This window comes from Lactuca saligna, chromosome 4 (assembly GCF_052625555.1).
Source record: "Lactuca saligna cultivar CGN05327 chromosome 4, ASM5262555v1, whole genome shotgun sequence".
NCBI lineage: Eukaryota > Viridiplantae > Streptophyta > Magnoliopsida > Asterales > Asteraceae > Lactuca > Lactuca saligna.
This window is the reverse complement of record NC_136420.1, coordinates 154,126,210-154,141,910: the sequence shown is the minus strand read 5'-3', so window position 1 is coordinate 154,141,910 and position 15,701 is coordinate 154,126,210. Positions and strand designations below refer to the sequence as shown.

Sequence of the window (15,701 nt, the reverse complement as noted above, 5' to 3'; positions counted from 1 at the left end):
GCCCTAAAATTAGTGTTAGAAAAGAAAAAAAAAGTACTGCGGAGGGCGCCTTTCATAAAACGTGCGTCGTGTAAGAGTGTCGCTTTATAATTTTTTAATGAAACACGCCTTTAAGGCGGGAAATGATACGGTGGAAACAAAATCCCCAAAGTTTTTGAAGACCCGCTCATTCTTTTCTCTCCACCTGCCGATGACCTTCATTTTCTCCCCTCCTTCTCTCTGTAAAACCTAACATCCACCACCACCAGAAACATGAAGACCATTCTCTCGATCGTATCTTTATTGCGATGATTCTTTCTCGATCGGATCGAAGACCGCTCACTCTCTCCTTAGATCTCCCGCGATTCTGATCCCCCCTCTCTGTAACACCCTCGCTTCCTTCCAAAAATCAAAGACCATTCTCTCTTGATCGTATCTTTATGGCGACGATTAGACACAATAATCTCAACATAAAATTGGTAACGTAACTTGTCTTCACCTCTACCCTACTCCATCTACAATGACTCCTCACATTTACAAACCCTAGTCCAGTTGCTCTTCTAGCCTTGGTCATTTTTCTTCATCCGTTCAGCAAATAAGGGGAACACGGCTTCTCATTTACAAACCCTAGTACAGAAATGCAAGGATTTGGTTCGACCAGTGGGTTGTGTTGTTTTAGTTTAATTGACAGCTTAGGGCTAATCATGGTATGCTCAATTGTAATAATCTCAATGCAATTCTCTCTAGTTGAATTCTTTATCTGTTTATCTATATGAACTGCCTTGTAGTTTTTGATTTGTGTATGGTTTAGCAAACATCTTTGAGCGACCTATGTTCAATGGATATGTAATTTCAGTTTTAGGTTTAGACCTATGGTCTACTGTTCATGTTTACGAGAATTTACCGTGTAAAATATGTTCTACTTATAACTATTACATGGTGTGTTTGCCTAACTTTTTGATATCATTACAAAATAACTCTCCATTTCCAAATGGAGGAGATTTAATGGTAGACCTTGAGGAGGCTTTGGTCAAACATCGATCTAATCACATAACAGGTTCTAAAATGGCAGAAACAAGGGAAAAACGGATCGAGAGCCACATCTAAAATCGTTTGACACAACTTGAAGGTGAACATAAGAAGCATTTTTATTATACTTTAACATTGTAGAGAAATATTCAGATTGCTTGGTAATCTCTGTATAGTTAAATGTAGTTTCTTTTTGGCAGCATAAACTTGATTTTTGCATTTGGCCTATTTTTCATAATTACATCAAGGGTGCAAATTTGATTATGGGAGATTGATAGAAAGCACCTTCATTGTTTCCATGTTCTTGCCTTTGGATTCAAGAATGCTTGATATCCTGTAATGGAATTGAGACCAGTCAACTCCAATATATTTCTGTTATTTTCATTGTTTCTGGTTCCCCTTCTTGAAGAAGTTATTACTATGTTGATGGTTTAAAATCACATTACATTGTATTTAAATGGAATTCTCCTTTCATAGAATTCGAATTGTTTTACCATAATCTTTTTAAGGAATTAAAGTCCTAATGCTCTGTAAACCAACACCCTAGACCTTTATTTGATGTCTTATACAATTCTACATGAATATTTACTGGCAGGTGAAGTTGTTTGTAGATATCATTTAACTTTACTCATATTTTTTATCATGAATTTAGAATTACCTTTAAGCAGAGGTGAAGACCTTTAGTGAAAGTGTTTGCTTGAACTCCATGAACTTAAGGTATACTGTAGTTTATAACATCTTGTTTTTCCATATTTTCTTTTGTATCTAAAGATTAACATTTAATGGGTTAAATTCAAGAAAAAACTATGTACTTTCATCTATTTCCTTATCATAGCATTCTACTTTCATCTTTTTCTACTACAACATTGTACTTCAGTAGGGTTTGATGACTTAAGAATTCACTTGTAATTTAGTGTTTCTATAATACCCATAACCAATTATTTTAATAAACAGGGGGTCGTAGAGAAGATGATTGGACTTGCCCTAGCTATGGAAATGTGAATTTCTCTTTCAGGCCAACATGCAATATGCGTAATTGTACACAACGTAGACCAGCAGATCATAATTCTGTAATTTCCACATTTTGTTTATATTTATACACCATTTAGCCCCCATTGTTTCATTTTAGTCCCCTCTTTATGTAGCTTGCAACTTCTGTTACACTTGTACAACACTACAACTAATAGTTTTACTGTGTTACAGAAATCTGGTGGAAAGGCAATGCAGACCCCACAAGGGTATTCATCTATTACTGCTGGTCATTACGTTGGTTTTGGTGCACCTTCATCAATGTATATTGCTGTACAACCTTATGGCTCCTCTCTCTCTATGCCACCTCCTTATGATGTTCATGTTCCTCTGCTTATAATTATAGTTATGGAATTCACCTTTGTGGAGGCAGCAACCCCTATAGACCCCTCCCACCCCTACTCTGGTGGCTCAATCATAGGTACACTAAATATAATAACTTTTATTTTTCTCCTTTTTTAATTTATATATATATATATATATATATATATATATATATATATATATATATATATATATATATATATATATATATATATATATATAGTTGGTATGTATGGAGTACCTCCGATGATGGATCGATACTTGCCTTTGGGCCACACTCCAATGGTATGGTTGTATAAGTATTAAAATCTTTTTGTTATAAATTTATAATGAATTGACTGTTTTGACCCATGAAAATTGATAGGGTCTACGACCTGGGTTTTATCCAGAAGAGAAAGCAAAGAAAGGTGTTGAAAACATTTTGTATGTTGATTTTATTTTGGGATGAACAGATAGCTAATGTTATTATTATTATTTTATATTTTAGATGGAAAAAGCGACAATGATTGGGTATGCCCTAATTGTGGAAATGTGAATTTCTCGTTTAGGACAGTTTGTAACATGAGAAAATGCAATACACCTAAGCCAGGATCTCAGGTATTTAATATTTTTTCTTTACACCTAGTTTCATCTTCTGTATTTCTTAAACAACAATTGACTAAATGTTATGATGAAATTTTTTTTTGTTTGAATTTGTTTCCAGGCTTCAAAGTCAGGAAAGAACTTCAGTAAGTTAAATTTTGTTTTTGGAAATCATAGCTTTGATATTCAGAAATCATAAATGATAATGTGTTTGTTTTCAGAAGGAGATATGCCTGATGGGAGCTGGAAGTGTGATCATTGTAACAACATAAACTATCCATTCAGAACAAAATGCAGTAGACAAAACTGTGGTGCTGAAAAACCATTAGAATCCGGGAAATCCCCTTCAGAAGAAGCAGAAGAAAACGATCAGGTCTGTTTACTTTCATTTTCATCAAACTTATGTTGCTTAAAAATGTGTTTCTTTCCATTTACATTTTCTAATTCTATAAAACTTTTTTATAAATGTAAAAGTCAAAAAAGCTATTAGCAGCTCTTTTTTACTCCAGTCAGTCATCATCTCCCTTTGGTCATTTTAGCAAAGTTCTTGTTGAAGGGTATAGTCGTCTTTTTTTTAATCCACATTTATTTACTCATTTGTGGTTGTTGTGTCTTGTCAACTTTGCATCCAATAAAAAATATATTTACAAAAAAATGGTATTTGTGGTCGTTATGAAGAAGGTTGGCTGGAGGTTTAAGTCTCAAGGTCTAAGTCAGAAGGAGATATCTAGTATGTGATTGATGTTATGAGAAAAGGAAACAAAATGAAATTTGTTCTGAAAATACATCAGCAGCGACGGTTGGCATAATCAAGGCTCTTCAGTTTGTATCCAAACCGAGTGTTTGACATTGTAAGTTCTACCATTTCTAGTTTTTTTGACTTTGTATTGAAGTTGCAATAAATGAGGTACTTGAGTTGACTGTACTCACTGATTTAGGTATTAGAGTCTTTCAAACTTCATCCGGATAACAATGTCTTCTTGAACCTGATCCCTGTTTTCCCCAAGGTACAACACTTAAATATGCCCGATTAACGACTAAAAGGCTATTATAAGGGTGCATGATTCACAATATATTCTCTCAAGGGATGAGATCTATAAAAGAATTGCAATCATTGGGCATGTTTGCTTGGTGTTGGAATTTAAGATTCCATTCCATGGCTGGCATGTTTGGTTGCCTTGCGAAAAAAAAATTAATTCCTTTGTTTTTAAAAGTTTCCTTATTTACTTTTAGGTCAGAATAAATTTGGGAAGTTACGTTTTGATTGGTGATCTCCCTTGGTGAAAATAGGTTAATTGGGGAAGTTTCCCCCAGAATAAAAATGCATGCATTATCTAAGCCTTTTTCTGAAAGGCTAATTGTACATTATCCAATCTCTTCTGTTCTGGGCATTTCTTGCAGTCTAATGCTTCACAAATTCTTGGGTTCAAGTTCCAATATTATCAATGTTTGGAAGTAAATAGTACCGTACCCTTTGGGATCTATCAGCTAACTGCAATACTGGTTAAAAAAGAATTTCTTGATCTTGATAGTATGTAATTATTCATTCATTCATTCAGTTTTTGCTTTCAATAAATTTGTTTCCTTAAGAATCATACTGTTTCACCTAGGATAATAATGGGGACTAAGACTTATATGGACATTTCAGTTGGTTATGGAAGAATCTTTGCTTCAGTACATCGTTGCTTTGCTTTTCTTTTATTTTTATCTCTTCAATGAAAGTTCCTGAATCTGGCTGAAGAGATTTGTTATTTTTGTTGCTTTTTTAGTTGCTAATAATTTGGATATGTATTATTTGCAGCTTGCTAGGACATGCTATAACTTTTATCAGTCCACACCAACAAAGTTGGCTGGAGAAAACTACCTCCATTCAGGGCAGGTTAGTAGTTTCTCATGATGATGTGTTGTTTCTTGTGTAATTAAAAGCTTTTTGGTTTCAGCTTTTTGATTGTGTGATTAATAATTTTTTTTGGTTTCAGCTAATGTTCAAGTCATTATTTGTCATCTACACTCGATGGACAATAACACATTTTTTGACATGGAGGATTTGTCTTTTACATGATATCTGAAACAAAATGTCCCTTAATAGCAATGTAATAATAGGTTAGATAGTTAGGGATTGTATTTTATGCAATGGATTGTATTTTTTGTATATGATTATTTGTATGACATTAAATTTTATGCAATGCATTGTATTTTTTTGTATATGATATTTTATTTTCTATTATGAGACATTAAATACAAATTTAATTTGAAAATTGGTAAATCTGTAAATAATATATTTTTTAAACATTTAAAATTATGATGCGCAAATCTGTAAATAATGTAATGACCCAATTTTCACGTCCGAAAATTTCGTTCGAAAACATTACTTTAGAAAACATTAGCAATTAAAAACATTGTTTGATCAAACCATAACATAACCTAAACCATGTCTAAAAGCCAAACCATACAACCCATCAAAATATCAAAGTACAAATCCCAGTGAATCTCGTAAATGCGGAAACCAGAGTGTGTGCATGATGTGCCGCTACCGCGCCAGCTCTTTCCCCTTCGGAGAAGAGGTACCTGAAACCAAAACTGTAAAACGTAAGCACAAAGCTTAGTGAGTTCCCCCAATGTACCACATACCATACAAACACATAACATACATACTGCCAGGCTACTCTGGGGTGCCTGACTACCCGGTACGGCTATTCTGGGGTGCCGACCTACCCATACGGCCATTCTGGGGTGCCGACTACCCATGTCAAGCCATTCTGGGTTGCTGACTACCCATCGGTCCTAACAACCGATCCTCGGGGACTGGTCCCCTCCTATTACCTCTATCGCATAACATAACAGGCCAACATACAAACATATCATCACATACTGTCAGACATTTATGGGGTGTCGGACTACCCTGCGGTCCTAACAACTGAACTCTACTACTATCGCATATAACGTATCATGCTAGCATATAACATAACAGGTAGTAGCAAACCTAGATGATATCACAAACAATCATCTATCATACGTCTCCTACTGGTGGGCCGGCATTGTGGCCTTAGACCCACCACTACTGGAAGGTAACTCACCTCCAAGTAGCTGCTGAACTGATCGGGAACTGACTGACTGCTGCTGCTGCTGCTCCGGAAATCCTCCGGCTGCAATTCCCGCAACATACTCAATCAAACACTGCTAACTGTCCTTTGGGTAAAATGACCATTTTACCCCAGGTGTAGCCCTAAGTCAAAGTCAGACTCAACTTTCAGTTGACCCGACTCGCCGAGTTGGCTCACAAACTCGCCGAGTTCCTATCCAGACGATTGTCCTGAGTCCCTGATTCTACTCGTCGAGTTAGGCTATGACTCGACGAGTTCTTCTTCTAAACTGACATTGAAGTTCTTCGTCCTACTCGCCGAGTTGTATGAACAACTCGTCGAGTTCATCTTCATCCGATGAACACTCATGCTTAGACTCGCCGAGTTGTATGAACAACTCGCCGAGTCTGTTCTTGATCTATGAAGATTGCCTTGGACTCGCCAAGTCAGGGCATTGACTTGCCGAGTACCTCCATAGATGAGTTCAGCTTCCGAATCACTGAGTCACACCCCATGACTCACTGCTCACTCGACACTACGAAAAAGGGACAAATTTTGTGACTCGCGAGCAGACTCGCCGAGTCACATGAACGACTCGCCGAGTCGTTACCATGCTCCCATTAACTACACCGATTTTCTCGATTCTAGTCCATGCCATTCACAGATCTGGGCTTCTAGGACACGAATCACACGTAAAGTTTCCAACTTTACGTGTAGATATTCACCAATATGGATTTTAGGGCTCAAAGTGCACCAAAAGGGGTAGATCTAGGGCTTTCATGCAATATGACCCCATAAAGGCATTAGATCCAAGCTTTAGGGACTAAATCATGCCTAGATCTAAAGGCTAACAACTTATTACAACCCACAATGCACAAACAAGCTTGGGGAATGGCTCAAGAAGGACTTCCATGAAGCTAAAAGAGACTACAAGCTTGAAAACAGAGGGGAAACGAGCTATAACTCAAAGAAAACATTGAGATGACACAAAGATGCCTAGCCTCCTTCTCCTCTTCTTGATCTACTCTTCTTTCTACTCAAAATCTTCAAGAACACACCAAAACACTTCAATCTCTCAAGGAAATAAGGGTATAAATGATGTTGGGAGCTCTGAGGGTGAATGGGGGCTGGCAAGGGGCGGATATGAGGTTTAAATAGGGTGCAAACCCCAGAAACTTAGGGTTTTATCCAACAGCGGTGACTCGCCGGGTCCAGGATATGGACTCGCCGAGTCGCCAACTTAAACGCGTCCTGGGTCTCGTCCCTACTCGGCGAGTCGGACCTATGACTCGCCGAGTCCAAGGCTAAAATAGGAAATACTCAAATAAGATTTACATACCAGGAACCAGGTGCTACAAATCTCCCCCACTTACTTTAGACTTCGTCCTCGAAGTCTGCTGCTCGATCCTGAAACGGCTCGGGGTAATGCTCCATCATCTCGTCCATCGGCTCCCAAGTCCATTCCGAACCCTTGCGGTGTTGCCATTGCACCATCACTAGTTCTACCCTCTTGTTCCTCAAATCCTTCGACTTCATATCGAGTATTGCAACTGGGCGCTCAATGTAATTCAAGCTGTCATCAACCTGAATATCCTCCAACGGTACTACCGCTGAATCGTCCACTAGGAACTTCCGCAGCTGAGAAACATGGAAAGTGCTATGGATCTGACTGAGCTCGGCTGGCAGATCCAGCCTATACGCCACCTTGCCACCCGAGCTACAACTTTGAACGGTCCGATGAATCTTGGGCCCAACTTGCCCCGCTTCCTGAATCGAATGACGCCTTTCCAAGGCGACACTTTCAGGAGAACCATATCCCCGACTTGGAACTCTAAGTCGGATCGACGCTTGTCAGCGTAACTTTTCTGCCGACTCTGAGCAGTCTGAAGTCTGCTCTGAACCTACTGGATCCTCTCGGTCGTCTCGAGCACCACCTCGGTGTTGCCCATGATACTCTGGCCAACTTCACCCCAGCATATCGGGGTTCTGCACCTCCGCCCGTACAACATCTCGAATGGTGGTCGGTCAATACTTGCGTGGTAGCTATTGTTGTATGAGAACTCAGCCAAGCGAAGATAGGTATCCCAGCAACCACCGAAATCTAACACACACGCCCGCAACATGTCCTCCAAAGTCTGGATGGTCCGCTCACTCTGACCATCCATCTGGGGGTGAAAAGGCGGTGCTAAAATGCAAGCGAATGCCCAACTCGTCATGAAACTTCTTCCAAAATCTAGAAGTGAAACGCACATCCCTATCCGAGATCACCGATACCGGCACCCCGTGCCGCGCCACGATCTCGCTGATATAGATATCGGCCAATTTCTCGGCCGATATGCTCTCCTGAATTGGAATAAAGTGAGCGCTCTTGGTCAGTTGGTCCAGGATGACCCAAATCGAATCCACTCCACGCGCGGTCCTGGGAAGCTTTGTAATAAAATACATGGTGATATCTTCCCATTTCCACAGTGGAATGTCCAACGGATGCATCTTACCATGCGGTCTCTGATGTTCGGCCTTGACCTTCCTGCAGGTCAAGCAACGCTCAACGTACCATGCCACATCCTGCTTCATGCAGGGCCACCAATAGTCCAGACGGAGATCCCTATACATCTTCGTCGCTCCGGGAGGAATAGAGAATCGGGACTTGTGCACCTTATCCATCAAAATCTGGTGGACGCCCCCATGATACGGCACCCACACCCTATGGTGTAGTGTCAATAGACCCCGACTATCATAATCAAAGGAGGACACCTGACCCACCACACGCTCGCTCTTCCGATGCCCCTCCTTGATAGCCTCCTGTTGAGCCTCCCGAATTCGCTCCAATAGGGGAGTCACTACGGTCATCCTCATGCATACGTCCCTGATCGGCGCCGCCTTGCGGCTAAGCGCATCGGCCACCACGTTGGCCTTCCCCGGGTGGTAAAGGATCTCGCAATCATAATCCTTCACCACATCCAACCACCGACGCTGCCTCATGTTCAGATTCGGTTGGTCCATGAGATACCTCAGACTCTTGTGGTCCGTGTAGATGGTACAACGAACCCCGTAGAGGTAATGTCGCCAAATCTTGAGGGCGAAGACCACAGCCCCCAACTCCAAATCGTGCGTCAGGTAGTTCGCCTCATGAGGCTTGAGCTGCCTCGAAGCGTAGGCAATGACATGCCCCCTCTGCATCAGAACTACGCCCAACCCTGAAATGGACGCATCACAGTAAACCACAAAATCCTTTACGCCCTCTGGCAGGGCTAGGATCGGCGCCTCACACAATCTCTGTCTTAGTGTCTCAAATGCAGCCTGCTGCTCGGGTCCCCACCGAAAGACCACGACTTTCTTCGTCAGCCGCGTCATGGGTACGACTATCTTGAAGAAATCCTGGATAAATCTCCGATAGTAGCCCGCTAATCCCAGGAAACTCCGAATCTCGGATGGAGACTTCGGAACCTCCCATCTCATCACGGCCTCGACCTTGGCCGGATCGACCAGAATCCCGTTCTGGTTGACGAGGTGCCCAAGAAATTGCACCTCGCGCAGCCAGAACTCACACATGGAGAACTTGGCATACAAGCTCTCCCTCCTCAGGGTCTCCAACACCTCCCTCAGATGCTCCTCATGCTCCTCCTGAGTCTTGGAATAAACCAAGATGTCGTCGATAAAGACTATCACAGACCGATCCAACATCGGTCTACAAACGCGGTTCATGAGGTCCATGAACGCGGTAGGAGCATTGGTGAGCCCAAACGGCATCACCACAAACTCATCGTGGCCATAGCGTGTTCGAAACGCGGTCTTCTGCGTATCCTCCTCCCTGAACCTCATCTGATGATAACCCGAATGCAAGTCAATCTTGGAGAACCAAGATGCATCCCTGAAGCTGGTCAAAGAGGTCATCAATCCTCGGGAGTGGGTAACGGTTCTTCACCGTCACCTTGTTCAACTCCCGGTAATCTATACACATCTGATGCGACCCATCCTTCTTCATCATAAATAGAATCGGGGCTCCCCAAGGCGAACTGCTCGGACGAATGAATCCCTTGTCTAGCAGCTCCTGCAGTTGCGTAGACAACTCCTGCATCTTGGGAGGGGCCAACCGATACGGTGCTTTGGCTATCGGATCCGCACCGGGAATAAGGTCAATCCTGAACTCCACCTGTCGCTCCGGAGGTATCCCAGGTAGCTCCTCCGGGAAAACATCTGCAAAATCTCGAACCACTGGAACCTCGCTCACGGTCGCCTTACCCGCCTCCCGGGTATCCATCACATACGCGACATATCCCGCGCATCCCTGCTGAAGATAGCGCCTAGCCCTCGCTGCTGAACATACAGTGGGTCCACACTGCGGCCTTTCGCCATGAATCACTAACTCTCCCCCACTTGGGGTCCTGACCCGCACTAGCTGCTGCACGCAGTCTATCACCGCCTTATTAGGGCTCAACCATTCCATGCCAATAATCACCTTGTTCCCACGCAATGGAATGGGAACCAAGTCTACCAGGTAACGCTCCTTAAACAGTCGCATAACGCAATCTCGAAACACCATCGATGCTTGCACCGATCGATCATCGGCAATCTCTACTTCTAAAGGGAAATCTAACTCGCCTGAAGTCTCATGAAACCTCTTGCTAAGCGCAAGAGAAACGAACGATCGGGATGCACCCGAGTCGAACAATACCTGAACTGGGATGTCGTTCACATGGAACGATCCTAATGCATATATATACACACGGAGCACATATCAATATCATGACATCATAAAACAAAGATAGAGGGAAATAATCATACCCGTCACCACATCGGGTGCGGCGCGTGCCTCCTCGGTAGTTAGTTAGAATGCTCGGCTCCTCACCACCGGAGCCTCTGCCTTGCCCTGCCGGCCATCCGTGATCTGCAGGGTCGCTGGAGCTGGCGCCTTCACCGGCGCTGAAATTGTCAACTGGGGGCAATTGGCCTTCTTGTGGCCCCTCTGGTTGCAGTGGAAACACAAAAACTCTGATGTCTGAATAATTGCTACCGGAGCAGTGCAATCCCTGCTGAAGTGCCCAGACTTGCCGCACTTGTAGCAGCCTGATGATCCCATCCTGCACGCCCCCTCGTACGGTCTGCCGCACTTCCTGTAGCGGCCCGGTCCTGATTGGCCTTTCGGCCTACCATCTGATCCCTTGGGCTTCTTCCCCGAAGCCCCTCCTGCCTGTCCCTCCTCTAATTTCCATTTCCAGATGTGCTCCAAATCTATCTCCATCTCCCTTGCCCTGGCGATCATAGAGTCCAAGGTAGGGCAAGCTGAAAAGCTAACATGCTCCCGGATGTCAGCTCGAAGCATATCGTGATAACGAGTCCTCCTCATATCCTCGTCACCAGCATACTAGGGCACCAACAAAGCCCTCTCCCGGAACTTGGCGGTTATCTCCACCACAGTCTCCGTCGTCTGTCTCATATCTAGAAACTCCCTGGCCAGCTACTGAAGCTCGACAGCCGGCGCAAACTCTGCCGTGAAGCTGGTCACAAAGTCCGACCAGGTCATAGGCTCGATAGCTGAGGCTCCCAACGAGTCACCCACTGACTCCCACCAATCCCGGGGTCGGTCCCGTAAACACCCCGCTTCATATCTTACCTTCGACCCCTCGGGGCAGAAGCTAGTCAACTGTGCAGACTCGATGTCTGCAATCCATCGCCTGGCAGCAATGGGGTCCTTTACCCCATGGAAATCCGGCGCACCATTACCCCTGAAGTCCTTGAAGGACAACATGCGTGACCCCGACTGGCCAGATGCCAAATCACTCCTGAATACCCGCAGGCGATCCTCCATCATCTCCATGATCCCTTCCTTGATCGACCCGAAGATAATGGGAGTCAACTCAAGGATACCCCTGGTGATCTCTGATGCGAGGAACTCACGTAGTCCCTCATCTACCGGCTCGGAACCTGATCCCGAACCTGACCCCTCTCCAGAACCGCCGTCCACCGACCTCGATCGAAGTACCACCATTCTGCAATACATCACAACAATCATTTGATATACTGATGCTCCCTGAGGGATCATAGCTACTTACAAGTTCCCTGGTCTTGTCTTGGCCTTCCTTGGTTCGGGTACGGATCCTCTACTTTCAGTAGTACGGGCCCATACTAACTTCCACATCTATCCGTACCTTCTTCAAGGACTGCCTCGACTCCACCAGATCCCTTACACTAAGGCTGGTTACTACTATACTCATCCCAGGCTCGCCCTAGGGAAATCTCCGGCTCTACTCGATCCAATCCTCAGCTGCTGCAGGCCTCTTTGTAATGCCAATTAGCCATCACCCGAACACCATCACATGCGACGAGACTCAGATAATCCTTCGAGTACCCGACTCGTCCCGACAACGGTTGGACTCAAACAAGAGTTGCGCAGTAGGATCAAATCCGGTACTCTAAGATTATTCAACTCTGATCACATGTGATGTGACGTATTCGCCTAATGGCTAATTCCCATTATTCGGAGTCCCACGTAGCACGAAGCAAGCAACATTCGGACAAGGGAAACGACTTTAAACAATTCCGCTCTCATAGAGAGGAACTGAACTAGCACACCGTGTTAGCTCATACTACATGGCATACCCTAACAGGCTACCCTACCGTTGTCTACACTATACAAGCATGCAATTCACATATAGGTGGAACACATAAGGCAGGCACGTAAGGCATCATTCCTAGATCCATAGTCCAATTCTAGCATGCTGTTCTACAAAAGCTGATAAACATAACATAAACTGGTATGGGTACTTTGGGGAATACTTACTTGAGCTCGGCCGGTCGCGCACATCACACACACTTTTGTTCTTTCTTGAACTCTTTTCTCCTTGTTAGAAATCATTTTTTTAAAAAAAATATATTTTAATCCCTAGATTTGAGTTCAGACACCCCCGAAGGTGAGTCCGAATCCCTCAAACCAGGGCTCTGATACCAACTTGTAACGACCCAATTTTCACGTCCGAAAATTTCGTTCGAAAACATTACTTTAGAAAACATTAGCAATTAAAAACATTGTTTGATCAAACCATAACATAACGTAAACCATGTCTAAAAGCCAAACCATACAACCCATTAAAATATCAGAGTACAAATCCCAGTGAATCTCGTAAATGCGGAAACCAGAGTGTGTGCATGATGTGCCGCTACCGCGCCAGCTCCTTCCCCTTCGGAGAAGAGGTACCTGAAACCAAAACTGTAAAACGTAAGCACAAAGCTTAGTGAGTTCCCCCAACATACCCCATACCATACAAACGCATAACATACATATTGCCAAGCTATTTTGGGGTGCCTGACTACCCGGTACGGCCATTCTGGGGTGCCGACCTACCCATACGGCCATTCTGGGGTGCCGACTACCCATGTCAAGCCATTCTGGGGTGCTGACTACCCATTGGTCCTAACAACCAATCCTCGGGGACTGGTCCCCTCCTATTACCTCTATCGCATAACATAACAGGCCAACATACAAACATATCATCACATACTGTCAGACATTTCTAGGGTGTCTGACTACCCTGCGGTCCTAACAACCGAACTCTACTACTATCGCGTATAACGTATCATGCTAGCATATAACATAACAAGTAGTAGCAAACCTAGATGATATCACAAAGACAATCATCTATCATACGTCTCCTACTGGTGGGCCGACATTGTGGCCTTAGACCTACCACTACTGGAAGGTAACTCACCTCAAAGTAGCTGCTGAACTGACCGGGAACTGACTGACTGCTACTGCTGCTGCTCCGGAAATCCTCCGGCTGCAATTCCCACAACATACTCAATCAAACACTGCTAACTGTCCTTTGGGTAAAATGACCATTTTACCCCAGGTCTAGCCCTAAGTCAAAGTCAGAGTCAACTTTCAGTTGACCCGACTCGACGAGTTGGCTCACCAACTCGCCGAGTTCCTATCCAGACGATTGTCTTGAGTCCCTGATTCTACTCGTCGAGTTAGGCTATGACTTGACGAGTTCTTCTTCTAAACTGACATTGAAGTTCTTCGTCCTACTCGCCGAGTTGTATGAACAACTCGTCGAGTTCATCTTCATCCGATGAACACTCATGCTTAGACTCGCCGAGTTGTATGAACAACTCGCCGAGTCTGTTCTTGATCTATGAAGATTGCCTTGGACTCGCCAAGTCAGGGCATTGACTCGCCGAGTACCTCCATAGATGAGTTCAGCTTCCGACTCACTGAGTCATACCCCATGACTCACTACTCACTCGACACTACGAAAAAGGGACAAATTTTGTGACTCGCGAGCAGACTCGTCGAGTCACATGAACGACTCGCCGAGTCGTTTCCATGCTCCCATTAACTACACCGATTTTCTCGATTCTAGTCCATGCCATTCACAGATCTGGGCTTCTAGGACACGAATCACACGTAAAGTTTCCAACTTTACGTGTAGATATTCACCAATATGGATTTTAGGGCTCAAAGTGCACCAAAAGGGGTAGATCTAGGGCTTTCATGCAATATGACCCCATAAAGGCATTAGATCCAAGCTCTAGGGACTAAATCATGCCTAGATCTAAAGGCTAACAACTTATTACAACCCACAATGCACAAACAAGCTTGGGGAATGGCTCAAGAAGGACTTCCATGAAGCTAAAAGAGACTACAAGCTTGAAAACAGAGGGGAAACGAGCTATAACTCAAAGAAAACATTGAGATGACACAAAGATGCCTAGCCTCCTTCTCCTCTTCTTGATCTACTCTTCTTTCTACTCAAAATCTTCAAGAACACACCAAAACACTTCAATCTCTCAAGGAAATAAGGGTATAAATGATGTTGGGAGCTCTGAGGGTGAATGGGGGCTGGCAAGGGGCGGATATGAGGTTTAAATAGGGTGCAAACCCCAGAAACTTAGGGTTTTATCCAACAGCGGTGACTCGCCGGGTCCAGGATATGGAATCGCCGTGTCGCCAACTTAAACGCGTCCTGGGTCTCGTCCCTACTCGGCGAGTCGGACCTATGACTCGCCGAGTCCAAGGCTAAAATGGGAAATACTCAAATAAGATTTATATACCAGGAACCAGGTGCTACAAATAATATTGTTATTTGATTAATATAAGTCATAGATTAATTAGTATTAATTTGGTGACTTAACGAGATTAATTAAATAAGAGGGTATAAACTGTCAATTGCTTGATAGTTAACTTTAGGCTGTAAATCCTTAGAGGATATGGGTTGGACGAATTCTAGGGCTTGGGATAGCCTCAAATTCATCCATGGCTTATCTATGGAAAGGATTGGGATTGCTGAGAGTCTAAGTTATCCAATTAGGGTTTAAGGGTGAAACCCTAGGAGCCTTACAAGTATAAATAGACCCCTTGGGATAGGGAAATCGGCACCTCCTCTACAGCAAGGATACCCTGGCCAATTTCCTCCTCTCTCCTCTCTCTCAAATCATTCTCTTTGCTAGTTGGTGTTTGTAAGCCATTAGAGGAGTGATAATTGTGACTCTAAAGCTCCATGAACAAGAAGATCAAACAAGTGTTTCAAGGTATGCTTTTAACTCTGGTTTTGTATTGTTCTTATACCTAATTAGCCATTAGGAGTCTTGGATTCAATGCATGTTTAATTAGAGAAACCTAGATCCAAGCATTAGGGTTTGTATGTGCACATAGGAATGTTCTTATGTACAAACCCC

The 15,701-nt window shown here is 43.6% G+C and overlaps 1 pseudogene; it reads left to right on the top strand.

Moving 5' to 3' along the window:
- Window positions 1-1,650: 1,650 nt before the first annotated feature.
- Window positions 1,651-5,012, top strand: LOC145040270 (ranBP2-type zinc finger protein At1g67325-like; annotated as a pseudogene).
- Window positions 5,013-15,701: the final 10,689 nt, after the last annotated feature.